The sequence below is a fragment of the Sitodiplosis mosellana genome, unplaced genomic scaffold (assembly GCF_009176505.1).
Source record: "Sitodiplosis mosellana isolate CC-2019 unplaced genomic scaffold, AAFC_SMos_1.0 Smas_scaffold_1, whole genome shotgun sequence".
Lineage (NCBI taxonomy): Eukaryota > Metazoa > Arthropoda > Insecta > Diptera > Cecidomyiidae > Sitodiplosis > Sitodiplosis mosellana.
Genome location: NW_022595244.1, coordinates 10,124,847 through 10,145,255, shown reverse-complemented (window position 1 = coordinate 10,145,255; position 20,409 = coordinate 10,124,847). Strand labels below are relative to the sequence as shown.

The 20,409-nt window shown below is 37.0% G+C and overlaps 1 protein-coding gene across 1 annotated transcript in view; it reads right to left on the bottom strand.

Annotated features, from left to right (window-relative positions):
* Nucleotides 1-20,409, bottom strand: part of LOC129565325 (neuroligin-4, Y-linked) — a 226,960-nt gene that overhangs the window by 162,371 nt on the left and 44,180 nt on the right. The window lies entirely within an intron of this gene.

Here is a 20,409-nt window from a genome sequence, read left to right as displayed (position 1 = left end):
TTCGCAATGTATAAACATTATGAGCATTGTTGTGCTCGTTCATCGCATCGTTTGAAAATGGCAAAAACAATACGCACGCAGATTGACCAGAGATTTTTTTCATGCTTTGGAATAAGATGAACAAGAGAGAAACTGAGAGAGAGGAGGAGGCTTTGGTGAGTGGCACACAATCAGGGTTGTCAAGTGAAACCGATATCTAAAATGTCCAAGTATAATCCTATTTTGTATGCAATGGGCCCAAACCCGAAAATAGCGTTGGGCCAGAAACCCGAATTTCGATAATACCTTTTTTGATCATGTACAGTCGCCAACAGCGAGTGTGTGTTACTAGCGGAAAATAAACAGCCGTGTAAAGAAGAAGGAGCAGAACGTGTTGTATGCTCTGTTCAGACTACACAACCAAAAAGAGGAGATGAAATGACACAACAAAGTTTCATGGCATGGAGTTTCAGGTAACAAAAGTAGCTACAAGCATGGTAAGTACTATTTTTTCTCTTCAAAATGTCAACGATACAGCGAATCATCTTTGCATGGCATCGTTCCACACAATTGTGCCAAAAAGTATTTGAAATTTGCACAGCAGAATGTGCTGTTGTCGATTTTTCTTCGTCTTCTTCTTCTTCTTCTTTAATGCTTCATAAAAATTCATCCGACAGAAGCAACAAGAAACTGAATTCCGCGTCTTTGCGCTCGAACTGTTCAAAGGTTCGGTATTTCAATCCATTTTCGCGTTTACAAAGAAGTAGCAACTTTTTTCAGTTGTTTGTTTACTTTCATGTCAAAAGATAAAATATTTGAAACGTTGTCTCAGTTTCGATAAGCTTGTTCATTTCGTTGTGAAACGAAAACAAAGTAGACAAGTGAAGAGAAGAAGAAGAAGAAGAAAAAAACATGAAAAGCATCGTACACATAAAGCGAATGGATGATATCTGACGAAAAATGTGCGCAAATAAAATTACAATATGCGATACGGCAACTCATGTCGCTCATATGCATAAACAAACAAGTGCAGAAATAAAAGTAGAAAAAATCGTTGCGCCAACTGTAACACCAGCCAATTTTTCACATTTCTTTGCGATGAATCCAAAACAGCAACGATCCGGTTGATTTCAGGTAAATCATACCCATACTTTTGTCACTGAAGATGCCATCACAAAGACCCATATCCACCCATTTGCATCATCGAATAAAAACATTCGGAACGAAACAAACGAATTGAATATTCCGTTTGCTGGTGTTTAACTTTCACATCATCTGTCTTTCTATCCGTGTTCCCCCCGCACGGTATGCGGCAAATTGAGTTAACGATATGTTGTTCGAAGGCATAGGAAATATCGTTTCCACTTTATCGTTAATATTCGTCTGATCTTTTGTGCTGTGTAATATCTTCAATGTTTTATTCAATGTGCTCTACCTTTTGTTTAAAAGCAAAGAATTGGACGCTTTTTTTGTCTCTCCTTTGAAATCTCAAACAATTTACCGTTGAAATCAACAAAATACTAAAATAAATATGTTGGCCGTAGGGTGTTTACTTTTTTCACATAAAAAATGTTAACGTCGATGCTAGCAACCGCATTTTATTTTATTTTTTGTGTGGATTCAAGGGAAAAACAAGAAGTATAGGTATCTTCTTTGGGTTTACGTGGAATATAAAATTTTGAATAAATTCAATGTGCACATTTTTTCGGTTGTGTTCAAACTTGTTTTTTTATTGTTGTGTGGGGAAGAATGCCATAAATTCGTGAAAATGTTTCGAAAATTATGTCGATAAAGTATTCACCTCGGATATACCTCGTTAACTATTCCGATTTCATTAAAAACTTCATCGATATAAACGTGTGCAATTTTCGCTTGTGACAGAATTATGGCTGTCAGCAACAACAACAGCAACAAAAACGGATAAATTAAATTATAAGCGGATAATCAAACAAACTGTCCTTTGAGTGACGCTCAATGAGCGTCCAAGTGATGATGTATTCAAATGATCGATAAACGTGTTTCCTGGTGAACGAGAATGTGTATGGGTATATTTGTGCGCAAACAGTTTGTGCTGGAAAAAAACGGTGGTGTGGTTGGATGTTTTCGTTCGGTCCCAAAATGAACGAACACGGATTATTAACGATTGCAAAAACCACACTATGCAACATAGGAGCATTCAAGCGATGAGAAATGGCCTGCTAACAGGGAGAAAGTGCGCCTTTTTTCGGTCAAAGGTAACATAAAACTTGTAACATGTTAATCGGTCGTGGTTAAGAGACCCAGAAACCAAGTGCCTAGTAGGCTGCCTACTTCAACCATACGGTCGGGCTTTAGCTGCTCTGTATCACACGTGCGAATGAAAGTGGCTGAATAGTTGGATGGAAGTTTTCTGCGCCAAATTTTAGTTTGCCGAATGAGCACATATACACAAACAAATTCATTGTTCAATCATACGGATACCATTTTAGAGTCATATACCAAACTTTTTTCCGTTCTATTGTCTATAATTGAAATATTATGAATAAACTATTTTAGATCGTTGTGGAAAATAGAAAACACTTTGTGCAACGAGACCACATCAGTTAAGTTGCAAATTTGGTTTGGTGCAAAACTCAGTAGCAAACCGTCAATGTTGAGCCAAATTTCTGTTCCATTCTGTTACGAAGTGCTTATTTAATCCGCTTCGCTTGCTATTACCCAATCTATCTTCATCTAATTTGTGAGCTGTGGCTTGTTTTCATGACGACAGACATACACACACTCGCACAGCATTTCCTGCATATATGATACGTTCATGTGCCACGAAAATCTGCACAGAGCGTGTGTTTGGAGTTGGGAGAAAGTCGCGCAGTTGCAACCACAAGAATGAACAATATATAATGCATACCGTGACAACAATAGGTACACCGGCAGCAGCTGTAATAGAGGCGGAAGGAAATGAGCCAAACAAGGTGAATAGCGCCCGTACGCGCGCACACACTCACCAAACAACCGGAAGCCACTGCGTGCATCATAACATTTAGGTAACGTTTACCTAAATTAACTCCATTCAAAAGAAACGAATATACCAAAATGAGAGAACAACAACTATTACTCTGGAGCTCATTTTTTCCTCTCTTTCTCACTTCAGCTTATGCAATACCATGGTTGAAACCTCATCAAAAAATGAAAATTAGGTTGTGAGTAAAAAAAAAAATGGAATAAAATGATGCTTTCATCTGATAAGCAACCGTTTTGTATCTTTGTACATTTGCAGAAAGACAAAGTATAAAAACGAAAATTCGCTGCTGCAATTCAAAAGTGAAATACATAAATATTCATTTTGTTTGTGTTTGACTTGTCAATGCCTCGAGAAAAAATGAAACTCATCGTAAAATGTCATAAAGTAAAATCTACTTGCTTCTTTTTGGTTAAGCCGTTTTCTATTTGCGCACCCACTCCAAAAAGAAATAAATTTGCCATTTCTCGCATCTTGATTTCCATCACATTCGCAATCCATTTTTCTTTTATTGTGAACGTTTTTCGGATTACGGTTGTTATTTTTATATCATAATTCCTCATAGCTTTACACTTGTTTACTGCACTGTGATGATCATATTTTTACATTTTTCGTTGTGCAATCCCGTTTTACACTTCGCTACCGTATTTCTTCTCATTCATTTTGTCATTTGGCGAACGATGAAGTTGGAGACTTTGTATGTGTGTGTGTGCATCATCTGTGCCATTTCTGTGACTCTCTCGCGCACAAACAAAACAAATTGGATTTAAAATATTGTTCACTTGCCCGTGACCATCGCTTTTATATCATTCTTTTCGTTTTGTTTCTTTTTCAATTTTTAATGAGCATTTCATTTGACCGTTGTCTCTCACAAAGCATTGTTTATTACATTTTTTTCCTTCATCACGCTGTAATCGGGATGACAACTGTCCTTATTATTATACATCTGTTGAATTTTGTTGAGCCGCATAGCAAAATAATGAATTGTAAATTGTGAAATATTTTATATTTTTTGAACTTCCCTAAAAGAAGCTACTGACACACTTCATTCAACAAGAACACAATGCAATCAACAAGCAAGTACAACGGGGAAAATCTAGGGGTCAGACACCAATTTCTAGTATAGCTAGTTTGTTCAAATCGGTTCAAATATGCGTTTAGTTTCTTCTAGTTTTTCTAGTATACAAGCAGAAACGCAAATATTCTGCTAGTATTTCTAGTATCGTACCTTCTTCCATAAGTATAGCATTGCCAATGCATTTCTTATGGAAGGATTAACGGTACTTTTTGTAAACAAAACATTTGAGCTCCATAAGTAAAGCATTGGCAGTATATTTTAAATGGAAGAATTTGTCCATATAAAAACCACTGACAATGCTATTCTTATGGAAGAGGCATCACTCGTTTTTATTCACAAATATTCTTCTAGTATGCTCAATTTTTGCTAGTTTTCTTCTAGTGTTATTTCGTGTCTACCCCCTAGGGGAAAATAAGCGAAATATTCAAATAGCTTTGTGCAAATGACAAGTTGTCATCACTTGCCGTAGAAAAAAATGCTCCGAAGTGCACATATGAAAGGAATAAAAAAATATATATTATATTCATATATTTCCTTTCGTTCCATCGCGTTTTTATTGCATTTTATTGTTTGCCGTCATTGAAATGGCGAATGGTATTTGTTCATTGGGTGTGTGTATGTTGGGTCGTAAATCGCAGCCGCCCAAATAAAAATTCCTTTTGTTTCTGCTTGATCCGTGGTGACATGAAAACAGCGTTAACTCGCCAATAACATTAAATATTCATAACGAAATTATTTGAAGCATGGGCAAATAATCTGTATGACTATTCTGGATATTCGCTGAGTTCCATTGTAATATGGCGATATTCATTAATTCTCGTTCATGTGTCCGTCAATTTAGCGTTTACAATGTTGTACGACACAATGACAAAAAGTGATGATGTTCACTTTATTGACATTCCTGTAATAAAAAGTTCATGAACGACGGGGTCTTTCATGTATATGCGAAACAATAAAGTCACGCACACTCATTAATGTATATGCGATGTTGATCCTCAAAAAAGTGAAACAAAGTAGGAAATAATAAGAAGCGAAATAAAATTGTCGATACAATTCTGGCGAAGAGACTCTGGCAACGAGTGCAGCGCATGTATATGTATATGCTGATGGAAATGCAGGAACATCGCAGATGTCGTAAAGGTAGAATCCGTGACAAGCAGAGGGATTAAGGGTATAAATGACATTTTGGCAACAACAACAACTAGGCGAACGAACGAATGTTGCAGCTTAAGTGTTTAAGTGTTCGGTTGATGATGCGAAGTATCGGTTCCGTAATAAAAGTCAGTCACAGGTACGCGAACATACATACATACATAAACATACACACATTCACTATATCCAACCATAAAACCCCATTGAACTCGGCACATTTATATTACGGACTCGAATAAATACCACCGTATAAACGTGATTGTGACCATATTTTATAGTTTTGACATTGTCTTGACGTAATTTGCCTGCGATATTTGCACGGCAGCGGGAGAAATTGAAATGCAAATGTTGGAAAATTTTGATGTGACTGCCATTTAGATGAATCGCAGAAATTTTCCTTAAACTCATCCACATGTGCACCAATTTTACATTTCGGCACTATAAGTTTAGACGTAACAGTTGGTGCAGAGGAGCTTGTCATTCAAAATGATTGTTCTTATCTTTGGCAAACTTATCACATATGCATATCGAAGTTTGATTTCGAAATACTTCAATTGCGAGACGAATTGCAAATAAGCATTTCGACGAACTGATTCGCTGGCATCCCATGCATACTCACTTTACTGCTGAATCAAACTATAAATTTATTGCACGAACATGACTCTTATCTTCCACCGCACGCACTGCGCAACACAATCATCGCCGCCATCACCATCACCATCGGTGTCTTCGTCGTCGTCATCATCATCGTCTCACTATTACAACTCTGAAACTCTTGCTGGAATTTCCAGTTGGATAAAAGCCCTACAACCGGATTGTTCAGTTCAATACAGTTGCGGACAAACTTGAAAAGCATGTGTCGAGCATTCGCGCACGAAATTCAACCAAGGAACTTTGTACTACAATTCATGGATGTATGCGTACAGCTTATTGTGTTTAATCGTTGCCTATATTCGTGGAATTTATCAAAAAGCGATGTGGTGATTCAAGCATAAGATATTCCGTATGCATGCCAAGTGTTTGTGTGCCAATGGAAGAGTTTAAAGCATGTCTTTGGCATTTAAAACCGAATAGCACATGGCATACATATACATACACACACCTTTTTTCATCTCATTAATGGAATGTATGCATTGAACGATGCACGAACACAACGTTACCGTCGCCGTGGGTGATGATAGCAGCAGCTCATGCACACATACCGAGACACACGCACATCCATTCGCTCAAATCGAATATTCAAAACACTTTCTTGAAATGATTCCAAATTAAATGGAATAAATGCCAGCACAATGTTCGAATTTAAGATTTTCCATAGACACAATCGACGTACACGCTCTCTCTCTCTCTCTCTCTATCTCTCCTTTCTTATGCTCTCCTTTTAGTCATTCATTGGCGTTTGTGCGACTTTTTTTGCCACACAAATTCCCTTCTTAAAATCTAATCCACATACGTGTTCGCTGGATGTTTCAGCGCCAAAAGGAACATGTGCACGTGTTCTTCCGTCATCAGCATTCACCAGCGACACATTTACGTGTGTGTGAGAGAGCTTCCATTCTTCTTCTGCGCGCTTTCTTCTTCACTTATTGCATTGTATACTGTCAAATGAAATTGTCATGTGTAGTACGTATGGTTGGTATGGTATAGGCGACATCATTCAATTCCAACAATTTTCAACAAAAATCTGAAGCGCAGTCAAGCATTTTTGAGTTTTTAATAATATTATTTTTAAAAGTAGCTAGCACACAAGGAATACAATCATAATTTCTTTGTGTTTGTTCGTTAAACGTACACACACACACAAAGTCACAAAGTCACAAAGTATGCGCGAGTAAATTGTTGAACACGACAGAATCATCTTCCCGTTTTTTTTTTCTTTTCGCCCTTACTCCCGTCCTCCCTCTCTCTCTCTCTCTCTCGCTCTCTCTCTCTCTCTCTCTCTCTCTCTCTCTCTTATTTCTGAAACGCATGGGGTGAAACACACACGATATGTGAATGTTAACGTTTTGATAATTTCGACTCGTGTACATAGTAAAGATAAGTGAAGCGTAAATAATATTGTGTGCTTAAGATTGAACAATGTGTAATGACAAAATGTGTGTTTGCATTTTAAACTAAGCGAAAAATGCTCACGAAAACTTGCACATTCGCTGTGTGGTAGTTCACATGTGCGTCCCCCTTCGCTCGAACTCATCAAATCGAACGAAAAACTATGCAAATCAAACAATGGCACCGGGAAAGGTGAACGCATAGACTTTCGGTGGCCAACGAGACAAGAAGAAACGAAGGTAAAAGCACGATTCATTCACCGCTGCACGTGCCCTTATCAGGTATACAAGTAATTATGTGCTTTTCCTCGCAACATTATAGGGATTGCATTTGGTGTGTGTATATCATTTTTTAGTCTCCCCGAAGGTAGAAAGATCTTCTTGGAAAAATTGTGTCAGAGTCTTCCCGCTCTGCAAAAAAAAAGGCTTTCAAGTTATTTGCATTCTTTGAATATATGCTAACTATGGAAAAACGCAAGTTTGTATCGCGCAACGCGGAGTAGATCTAGTGTCAATCATATATGCAATTTATCGCATTACATGATGGGAATACGTGGCACTTTAGTGCGGTTTAGTTTCCGTTTTTTCCCAAATTATCTTCGGTAATATTGATAACTTGAGCAGACACCTGAGCATTCCTACGCATATATGATTTTCAGCCGGGTTTATCTCAGAAACTTACGTAGGTGTATAGCTCGGGTTTGCGTTTTGACACGAACATTTGCACCATTATCGAAAAGACGAAGCCCGTTTGCTCAATGGGAAAAATAGCTGAATGGGCGAAAATGCCAACGTATTTTAAGGTAATTCAAAAGGATACATACCCTTCGTTAACGACAATCGATTCGATGGCAACTACGTTGAAACCATTCAAATGTTCGTGTGTGAATTTGAGAGTAAGAATATGCGAGAATTTGCCGGTGTAACATCATGTATCTCTTTCCCTTGAGAATTCCCTATTGATATATTTGTACTGTTAATCTGGCTCTGGTAAGACAATGCGAAATACCTTTTCGACCGAAAAATAGGGTCATCGTTGAGGCTTATTTGCCGTTGTTATTTGGTGCGAACAAACACTTAATCATGCAAATCAACACACAAAGATGTTCAAGTATAAATACGCAAAACAACAATGGCTGCTTGGCGACGCTCATTTTCGGCGAGACGCTGTATACAAAACCTATGCACGCATTTACATTTTGCTGGTAGCAATTTGTCTGACAACGCTTATGCATCTCACAGATCTTGAGACCGCCTTTGGCCTCAGCCAAAATGAAAAAAAATTGTGCGCATTTCAAGGAAAATTTCATCACCACATTTCAACTTGTTTGAAAATTAATAGAATTCCAATATTTAAGAGCCAACATTTTTGTTGGTAAATAAGTAATTTTCATTTTCAGAAATATGCCAAATATTCAGCGTATGTATGCTCTGTACCTGTGGTGCACATGGATGGACGCCAGGTGATGTTTTAATTCTGAATAAAATGAAAAAAAAGGTTCTGAATGCACAGAAACCCCAACATTTGCTCGTAGACTTTATGAGAAAATTCCCTTTGTTATTTTGTGTCAAGCTTTTCATTAAAAACACACACATATATTCCCCTGGAGCTATGTGTTGGGTGTGAGAACCGTGTGTGAATATGCGTTTACAGCTCGAAGCATGTGGGTGACAGTGGGAATGAGAGTAAGAGATGGTGGAGGTAGGGAAATCAAGAAAATTCACCGAATATTATTCAACATAAATTAACGAGATACTGGCACCGAATTGTTTGAGTTAGTTGGTTGTAAGTCTTTTGCAAAACAAAGTTAACTAAAGAAAAAGCTTTCGGAATTTTAAGATAAATGAAAGATTTGCACAACACACACACACAAGATTGGGGGAGAGAGAACCCATCTTTCTCTCTTTGTGTGTGTGTGAGGAAATCCCAAGTGGGAAAGTACTAGATTTGTATAATTCAAATAATGCAATCTAGTACAAAAATAATCCCAAATAATCCTCCGGCAATAATGCTATTCATAATATCAATAAATAATAGCGAACTATGGTCAAGTAATTGATGCTTGCATAAATTTGAATACCTTAAAAACAAAAGGGATCGATAGTAGATATGAATTGGTGAGGCCTAGAAGAACACAAGTTTGTCAAACGTCGTAGCAATAAAGAGAAATATATTTTACTGCAACTAACAATGGTTGAAAGAATGTATGTTCATTTTTGGCGGGTCGTCCCGGTTTTTCACGGTTTCCGCGTGACTGATAAGAGATAACAACTAGTTATCTTCGGAAAACCTATAGTACTCAAGATCTTCTATAACATTGCTGAAGACAATTATCTCTTATCAATCAATTGGGCGCAAATCAAAAACATCGGCCTATGGCATGTTTTTTTTTATCATCCTTCGCGTTTTCTGCGAAACTCATAGGAGATGAAAGGGAATTGTCTGAAGCAAAGTTGCGAAAAGCCTCGAACACTATAAATTTTCTGAAGACGCTGAGTATCTATCTTTTATCAGTTCAGCGAAAAACACGAATTTTGTTGTACAATTGCGATTTTTTGCGTTTTTCGCTGAACTGATAAGAGGTAACGACATGGCGTCTTCAGCAAATTTATAGTACTCGAGGCTTCTCGCAACTTTGCTTCAGACAATTTCCACTCATCTCCTATGAATTTCGCAGAAAACGCGAAGGATGGTAAAAAAACATGCCATAGGCAGATGTTCTTGATTTGCGCCCAATTGATAAGAGATAACTGTCTTCAGCAATGTTATAGAGGATCTCAAGTACTACAAGTTTTCCGAAGACAACTATTTGTTATCTCTTATCAGTTACGCGGAAACCGTGAAAAACCAGGATGACCCGCCAAAAATGAACATACATTCTTTCAAACATTGTTAGTTGCAGTAAAATATATTTCTCTTTATTGCTACGACGTTTGACAAACTTGTGTTCTTCTAGGCCTCACCAATTCATATCTACTATCGACCCACTTTGTTTTTTAGGCATTCAAATGCATGCAAGCATCAATTACTTGACCATAGTTCGCTATTATTTATTGATATTATGAATAGCATTATTGCCGAAGGATTATTTGGGATTATTTTTGTACTAGATTGCATTATTTGAATTATACAAATCTAGTACTTTCCCCCTTGGGAAATCCAAATAAATGCGACTTTTCGAAGTGACGATCCGAAAATGGAATGTGTTTAAAATATGTGCTTGTAAACAAATGCATATGGAATAAATTGTCGAAGATGCTAGCGATTGCCGCTCCGGATGAAATGTACAAATTTGTATTATTTGTAGCGGGTTGTTTTACTTGGCATCTCTCTCTGCTCTGCTCTGCTCTCCGTTGTTGACACAACTGAAGAAAATAGTGCTGGTGCGAAAGACAGAGTGTGTGAACGAGATCTGCGTATGTTGAATTCGCTCATATATAAATATATTCCGCAATATTTATGCAAATGATTTTGAAAACCGAGAGCACTTTCTAGCCAATTGCCACGATACGATGCTTTTGTCTTTTGCTGCCGTTGCTCAAGCTAGTTTTTCTTCTTTTGTCATCGTTGCCTCGATGGCATACGCAGTGTCAAAGGCTGCGGCAAACTTAAACAAAGCACACTTGTTGTATCTTATCATTTGTGCAATACACTACAGCATTTGAATGATGTAATTATGGTGCGGCGTTTGTTTATCACATGAGCATATTTAACACTTTAACTAAGCTTTAGCTTGATTCTTGCATAAGCCTTGGTGTGAAAATGTCCCTTCATCCTCTAGCACTACACTTTCTTTCTCTTTCTCTCTGTCTTTCGGTTTCTCTGTCTCCGCCACCACGGATAAAACGGAAACAATAACACCCGCACGAACTCAAACAGCAAATAAAGAATGATGGAAATGCGCTAAGAAAATTATGTCAACTACTATGCCCGTTAGTGCGAATGCGAATCGGAAGAAAACGTAGAAACACACAATGTAAACGGGGATTTCGATATAATCAACGGGGATTTAAAACTGGCAAAAATAAGCAACTCAAGAAAACTATACAAACCAAGTGAACCGCACTTTTATTTATTTGCAGAAGAAGCAGCAGCAGTAGCAACAACAATACATTAAACTAGCTCACTTTTCGATGCTCTTCGATGCGCAGCAACCAAACAAAAGTCGTATTCCCATTGAAAATGCAACAAATTTTACCAAATTTTGTATTTTCTTTATCATGGAGAAGCGCACAAATAGTGCACAAACACCTTCTTCGTTTTGTCTATCGTCTCTTTGTTACAACATCGACGTCACAAACACTTTTCTGTTACCATTTATATATTTCAGCAGCTTTTTTACAATACATATTTCATTATTCTCCAGAGTCTGGAGTTTGCACACATTGCGGAAAAGATTGTCGCTTTTGTCGTCAGCCGCACCCAACAATATTTATCATTCTCTCGCTCTCTCCAATCCAATGCCGTTGTTCGTTTAATTTCGTTTCCTGCTAATGCGATACATTTGAATAAATGAATTTTCGTCTATTACATTTTTCAATTAATTCCAAAATACGGTTTTGCATAAGCTCAGCATCGCATTTTGCGTACACATCTTTCCTGTTTGAGCATAATGCTTTTTGGCGCTATGTGTTTTCATATACATGTGTGTGTGTTTGTTTGCATGGATGTGATGTGTAGGATGCGAAATAGTCATCTCAACGTTGTCACGAGACACGCGCTGTCACTAAATTAAATTGCACAATCAAACATTTGTATGCCGTTAGACCTAAATAAAATAGAACATCATTACACACATTACTGCGAACGATGAAGAAGCTCAAGTAAATAGTTAAATACGTTCAATGTTCTAAGTGAAATTCATTTTTTTCTCTTCTGTGTCATTCGGTCTACATTGCTATCCCTCTCTAACCCCCTCCCTCTCTGTACATTTTTTTATGCCTTCGGTGTGCGCTTGATGTGTTTAATAAACCGACTTATGTGCATGGTATATAATATGTGGATCCAGCATACAATGTGCCTACGCAAAAAGTTATAACACACACGCTAAATAAGTTATTTATAATAACGAGTGCAAGAAATTGAAATTCCATATTCTGGCATGACGGTGACACGATTACCGTATTAAGATCATACTGTCTATTCCCAAACAGATAATTTAATTTAAACTTGAATTATGCATTGATATAGACCACCGCCTCGTCGTCGTTTTCTCTCACTCTTCGTGTGTGCGTTTGTGTGTGACTCATAAACACTTCAAGAGATTTCCATTCACTGTGCGGCTTGCACTCTGTCTCCGAAAAAGTTTTCCATACATTTTGGACATTTAATTCATTAATTTTAATGAAATAACTCAGAATAAAGTTTCAAATTTGTTGCAAGTAAGAGAAAAAAAGATTGATTGCATACACAAATATTGACGCAGAAACCAGGATGTGAAAGGAACCCACACGAAAGCGTTGAATCATTAATTAAAGTTATGATGTGTATTTAAAAAAAAAGAGCTTGAAGCATGCAGCGCACAGAGTCGATTTGCTATGTGTGGCTTCGCGAAATTCAGCTTTTCAGTTCCAAGGATTCCAAGTCCCATCGCACATCATAGCTCTCAATGTTTACCCATTATACATATTATAAATGCATACCATAACTCCGGTGCTGCAACGTGTGCTGCAATTTTGATAGCGCTTTATGCAAATATAAAAGTGAATGTCAGAAAAGGGAATAAAATGGAAATAATTTTCCATAGAGAAAAGCAAATGTTGATACATTGTGTGTTGAGGACTTGCGGTTTTTTTCATCTCTCCACTCCGTATTCATAGAAGGTGGCGCGTTTGAAAAATCCAAGAAAAAAAAGAACAGATTGAAAATCACATATGGCAACAAAGGATCGTACATACAGTGCATACACCTTGCATCATCATTTTAATTAATGACTTAAGCAATGAATAACGCGGTTGCGGAAAAACCGCCGGCTACCAGGTGTGAGTTTGTGTGTACCGGTGCGGGCATGTATGTGTGCGTTGTTTGTGAGCTATGGACTGAATTTGATTGGCGAACATTGCGCACGCCGCAAAATAACATTTCCTAATTTTGACTTTGAGCCAACACGTTTACCGCCGTTAAAATTCCAAGAGAAAAATATCAGACATGATTTAAACAAAGTTCAAAGGAAGAACAAAAAAAAAACACCAGGGCTGGATTCTACGACATTCCACCAAAATCGTTCGGAATTATGGTTTTCGTACGTAAAACTATATTGGAGTGAAAGAGAGAGATTCCACTAATTTTCATCCCTCCACCGGAATTATTCCGATAACTCGAATGATGTCGATTGATGTCTTACGTACGAAAAAAATAATTCCGAACGATTTTGGTGGAATGTCGTAGAATTCTAGCCCTGAATCATTTATTTACATTTCAAACCTTCGAACCCGTTGCCGATGCTAAACTTCGTCAAAAAGTTAAATTTCATGCATTCAACAATTTTTCGGTTCGCTGTCGCAAACTTTTGGCAAAATGAATGAATGTCGACATGCAAATATTTCCAATGGATATTTTGATACTTTCTTTCCCTCGTCTCCCTGCCTCTAGCATGCGCTTGTTTCATGAATCCCATGATGATTTCCGAAAAATCACCAACATTCTCATTCGATTTGCCTCTACACACGACAGCGGAGGGGAGCGAAAGATGAAGAAAAAAACATTGCACCACCAGTAAATTCAAAATGGCAAATAAAATTGTACCCGGAATTTATATTTGAAAAACATTTGTGGGGGTAGTTCATTTTTTTTGACGATACGTACATTTTGCCTGGAACCACCGGAACGCTCAGCAACTCATGAGCAATTCATAATAATTTGTCAACACAAAATGCACACTTGTATTTCCTTTGGGTCTAATGTATTCCGTGCGATATCCCGTCGCTCCCACCCTTCAGCCTTCCTTCATATTTTAATTTCGTTGCCTTTCCAATTTCTTGTCGAATTTGAGTTTAATTTCCTTTGCAATAGCGATATCTCCTCGTTTCATTTTATTTTTGGTTGCTGTTTTCGACGGTGTGCTTGCGATGAAATTCATCACTTGCACCATTGCAAATGCTTGCTAGGGTTGGTGTTTTGAAATCGATTGTGTCGACGTCACAATAGCGAGCACACATCACACTCGTGTTGTTTTGTGCACAAAAATTGTGATTCGACGAATCCAATTCAAATTAGAAACTGGTTTGGTTTCAGCTTGAAATGTGCTCATTTCACTGCAGACACGGCAGCATATTCATGTTCCACATAAATTTTCGATAAATTTTTGAATGAAAATGTCATGTAAATGCTACACTCGATGCACACAAATGGGATGGCATAAGCACAAGCGCAAGCATTACCAGCACTCATGCCATTGATCACGAGTATGTATATATATGAGTACCAAAATTTTTGCAATTTTAATTTGTCGCTTCCGTTGTCATACCATCATCGTTACGACCATCGTCAACCGTTTCGACTGTCTGTACGATTCGTGTTCACTTCATACACACTCCAATCGCACACGTATTAAAAGCTTGTGCACATGCTGTTTGCTTCATAAAATAACTTGTACACTCACTCTCTCTCTCTCTTTCTCTGTCTCTGTCTTGAGTTTTCTCACAGTTTTGAGCCATTGAATTTATTCAAATTTGTTGCGATTTTTTCGAAATTGTTCCAGAGACAACACACACATGGCATTCATATTCCATGAAAATTGTGACAGCGACCGAACAATTTATGTATTTTGGATCTATTTTATTTGGAAACAAAAATATTCATGGGATAAAAATTGAAATGAACATATGTCTGCAATTTGAAAGCTCTGCGATGAGCTCGGTGACATGAATAGTGTATGCGTGAACTGGAATGCAATTACACATCGAATACATTCAGAAGTGGAGCGGTATGGATCATCAAATTGCAAATGAATTACTGGTTGCCATCGAAATTTCTCATAAACTTGTAAACTTTTCACATCAAATGTTCATACAAACGGCCTTTTTCTGAGAAATTGCATACGACTTATGCACAATATACCGACCGCAATGATATTGCACATTTCGAACTACGCTCAAAACGTAAATTTTGTATAATGTCGAATATTGCATACGCAACACGATACATGGACACGCTCACGAAGAAAAAACCAATGAGAATTCGGAAAGAGAAACTTTTTCAATAGAAATACTCTGGAAGCAACCAATCCGAACCAATTGCAACATTTATTTGTTATTTGTAAATTGCAATGTAACTTTGCGCTTTGAATTCATGTCAGTGTCCATGTTAAGCCGAAAAAGGGAGCAAAAACACCACTTTGAATGCATCCTAATTTACTTACATCACACACACAGTGGTCGTTCAATTGAAATGTGCACCTCAGACGATAAGTGTATATACACATCAAATTGTATGCACGCTTCATGTTACATTTGCTTACATGTACAAATTGTTTGTTTTGGTGCACATTGCTAAGAAGCCCATCTCAAAATAATGGAATGAGTCAATTCCTTTGATGAAAAAGTATTGGTAAGAGCTCTGATGAATGTGCATAATGCTATATTGTGAGCGTTTTGCTATAAGACTTGCCAATACTGCCGATAGATAGTCAAGCATGGTTTAGCCAGTTGGAATGCAATGTATCCATACATGCCTACGTAATGTAAACAAATTGTGTTCCATCAAAATTCGCTCAGCTAGAGAGTTTTCAATCTTCTCTCAAACATTTCATATTCACATTGATCCAAACAATTTTGTAAAATATTTCAGCATCGTTCACCGGAAAATTTACAATTCATCGGGATGTTTTGTTGGAAATGTTTTTATTTATTCGTTTTCTGCTCTTCCCCCATCTGAGCTGTGATTTGTGCTTTTGTGTTGTGAGCATCTGCAGGGCAAATGAAGAATTGAAAAATCAAAAAGAAAAAAAAAATCGAAATTCCCATGACAGAAGCTGACAAAATCGATACAATGATGAAACGATATGCTCCGTTGAACACATTCGGGCACTTCATTCGTCTAAAAAATGTGCCGATTCAATATTCCATTTAAACATTGCTAAGCAATTCTAGTATGGAATTTGTCTAGAAAAAAATTCCCATCGAAAGAATTTTGAAACGGTAGAGAAGTTTTCGTTTTTGTATTCGCTGCCTTTTTTTTGACTTAAGAACTTTCTCGACTTAGAGATTGGAATCTAACATTTTTCGCATAAATTTGAAGCGAGCAAAATATTATTGAATATTTTAATTACATTCAAATTTTTATTGAAAAGAGCATATTTTGTACTAATATTATAAGAACATGCGCACTTGAAAAACGCTTTAAATCTCAGCAGTCTTAATTTAAATGTGACGCTCAAGTGAAAACGTTAAAATTAGATTCCAAATTGAATCTTGGTTACGTCTGAACTTTATTTCGTTGCCATTTCAATGGGAAAGCCAACGAATGTTTTGCAATTATATTCTTGAGCTATATATATTCGTTTGATCTCTCTCGTTCATAGAATTTGCTACAAGTTTAAAAAAAGAAACACAATTCGTTTGTTCGAATTAAATTTATTTTCGGTGCTATTCGAGTGCCAATCCAAGGTATTAGGTCAAACAATAAAATATGGGAAAATCAATAAATAGCGAATCCAAAAAAGGAAACCAAAATTGATCCATCTCTCAACAGCAGAGGAGCCAAATCGTTAAATCATACGCTGCATGAGGTAAAACACGATCAAAATGAACGCTGGTCCCATTGAAGAGATGTCGATATTTTCCGTTACTCTACGTGTATTTTTTTCTTCTTATCAAAACTCGATTTTTGTGTTGACTCTATAACGGTGATTTATTTACGGCATCCAAATGGAATCGTCGTTGTCGCCGTTGATGTTCAAAACGATGAAAAGATGTGGAAGAAAAGAAAATGAGAATAATATACATATTTAAATCATTTGGTATTGTGTATTGGGCTGGTCGTGCACATTTTTAAGGGCTATTTTTAGCCATTTCCATTCCGTAAATTGGTGTATTTTTCTTCAGAGGCATCATTAAAATTCGGCGATTTTTTTTAAGTGGCTTTATGCAAAATGGAGACTCACAGTAATAATATTAAACGAGGGTGAAATATTGTTTGAAGTTATGAAGAAAAAACAACAACACATAAACTAAAGTGCGAATAACGGCAAGAATGAGAAGAGAGAGAAAAATCAAACGAAATAAGAAACTAAGACCCTTCATTGAATTGAACACACAAACAACGAAAAACCCACGAAAATTTTGGTTGACTTTTTTTTCCTCCTTCTCTTTTTGTTCGGCCATTTCTCTTGTGGGTTTCTTCTTCTATTTAAACATGTCAAACTGATGGCACATTCCTGTGGCCATTTGACATTTGACTGCGTTTGCTCTCCATTCGAAATGCGCGCCCATTTCCTTTTCGATTCGTGAAACGCAAAAGTGTTCTTAAGATTTAAGGCGAAAATTAAACTTTGTTTTTACATGATGTTGGCTCATTAGAAAGGCAAATATACCTTTTTCGAATGGTGGACCGACAGTCAAAAATGTGAAACCTTCTTTTTTTCTGTCTCGCTGGAGCTATTTCACATGAAAAATTTGGCGTCCTTTTTCTCCCTCCATTTGCTCTCGCTCTCTCTCTCTCCCGCCTATCTTTCAAAGTACTTTACTCTGCCAAAGTGCTTTATTCCCACACAAAAACAAAAACTTTGCACAAAAATTTTAATTAAACCCGAATGAGTAATTTCGCTTCGCAGACATAAATGAATTAAATGTAAATGGGTGACAGATGACAGCGACTGAACTAAATGGTCGTCTTCCTCAATTTTTTCTGACATCATGAATTATTGGCCTGGTAAACGAACGAACGGACAAATGAACGAACGGACAAATGAACGAACGAACAAAAAAAAAAAACACCCGACAAGTAATGTTCGCATGTTGAGTTCAGTTTTCTGCGCGCATTTAGTGTGACATGACATTTTTATTTAGTCATTTTCATTAGTGTTGGAAAACACAGAAAATTTTTCATATGAAAACAGAGAGCGAGAGCAAGGCAATTTTTCAACAAACACACATAAGTTCAACTGTGTTAATTTCAACTTATTTCTCTAACAGCCGCTCAATTTATGGCGTAAAAGATAAAGATCATTAATCTTTTAGTGTGTTTTTTTCTCTGTTGTTGCTCTTTTTCGATTTGGTTGAGCTTAAAACGATTATTGTCAAAGCTCAACCCCAAGATGAAAGCAAAAAAAAATGTCGGAATCCATTTTGTTCGTTCTAATACTCTGACATTCGGAATATCAATTTATCTGACGCTCCCAAAAAAAGGGCTGTAATATCATGTACAATTACATTGGTCTAGTTCAATGGAATACATGGTTCATTTTTCTGGAGGACCACTCATAAAAAATGGACCGATTTTTTTTCTTGTTGTTCGATTCAATAGCTGAAATTCATGTTCAATGGATGATGATAACATTTTATTGAACTCGAAACAACATTGTAACATCATATCTATATATGTCTGGTCCCGAATTAAAAAAAATGACCTGTCAGTCAATATTGAAAAGCTGAAAATTACCAGCAAAAACTTGCCAATCGATAACAATCATAATGGCAATTTGAAATACCAAAAAAAAATCTAGAAGCAAATAAAAAAGAATGCTGATTTGTACCGATGTGCGACACATTTTTTCTCTTCTCTTTACATTGACGGCCTTCTTGGTCTTGTACTTTTCTTTTCTTCTCGTCACATTCAGACGCTTGTTAATTAAGTGTGAATGGCAATATTAAACATTTTCTTTCTATTGTACTTTTGCTGCTTGAACTTTGAACTCAACAATTTAAAAGATTTTTATTTAATGGTCGTCGTTTTTTTTTTCGTGGGATGTTGTTTAAATAGCATTAGACTTTGCTCGAGCGTTGTTCGGGTGTGTGCGATAATGCCAGTGGCAATGTTGGTGATTATGTTGCCGACGTCTGCAACAATGGGCTCAGCTCATTTTCATTGGAGATTGGAGCAGTCGCTATTCTATTTTAGTCCTTGACCCCTTTTGGATACCATTCTTCTTTGGTACACTGAAAATTTATCATCCAAAATGATTACGGGCTTTTTGTGTGTGTGTGTGCGCTGGGCCGCAAAGCCAAGGGAAATATTCATTTGAATATCATTTTTCGTTCTGTTCTGAAGAGGCTAACCCAATATACTTTAAGTCCATCACAAAATATATTATAATTTCCAAATCCTTCGTTTGACAACCCAAATTAGATTAGAGCATCGCTTAAAATATTCATTATCTCTGACGAAACGAAAAAAAACGAAAAAAATTTAATTCTTGGCCATTTTGGATGGGCTGAAATGGAAAATTCATTCCAGTGCAACGAGTTTCGAGAGTGGCGAAAATAAGACAACATACCGAGCACTTGTACACATGTACGCATGGCAACACCAAACCAAATACAATCACTTTTTCATATGAACCAGAAAATTGAATTTGCTACAGTTACAAATTTTATCTAATTTTATATTGTTGTCGAAATGTTGAACGGTGGTTTTATGGTGAAGGTATATGTAACCTTTCCACATCACTTGCTTTTCGTGTCCGATACAAATGTGCTGCTGCTGTCGTTGTTGTCGTCGTTGTCGGCGTCGACGTTATTGCTGTTGTTGTTGTTTTGCGCTCGCGCGCACGTGTGTGCAGTGTACACGCGTCTGTATTTGTTTGCGGTTTGGATCTTTTGCTTCAAATGTAATATATCTCTAGGCATTCTTGCGGAAAATTTCCGAAAAACGTTTTTGCCGAATCCATTGTTTTTGGAGCTTTTATATTTAAATACGAACCAATGGTTGGTATACATATACACATGGAAAGTTTCTGTGCAAATGTGATCCACTCTCGCACACATTTCTAACATTATGTAACTTATTCCCTTTCTTCGTCTCCTCTCATTCTCTGCCCGCCACCGTTGTTGGTGGTCTTTGTATCAATTTCGAAATATAAAAACCGCATTAACAATAAACAACTGAACATGCTTGGGAAAATAGATTGAAACATATGCATTTTGTGCAAACAATCCAGAACGAACATTTTGGTCTAGAGACGGCATATATATGTATGTATGTATCTTGTATCTAC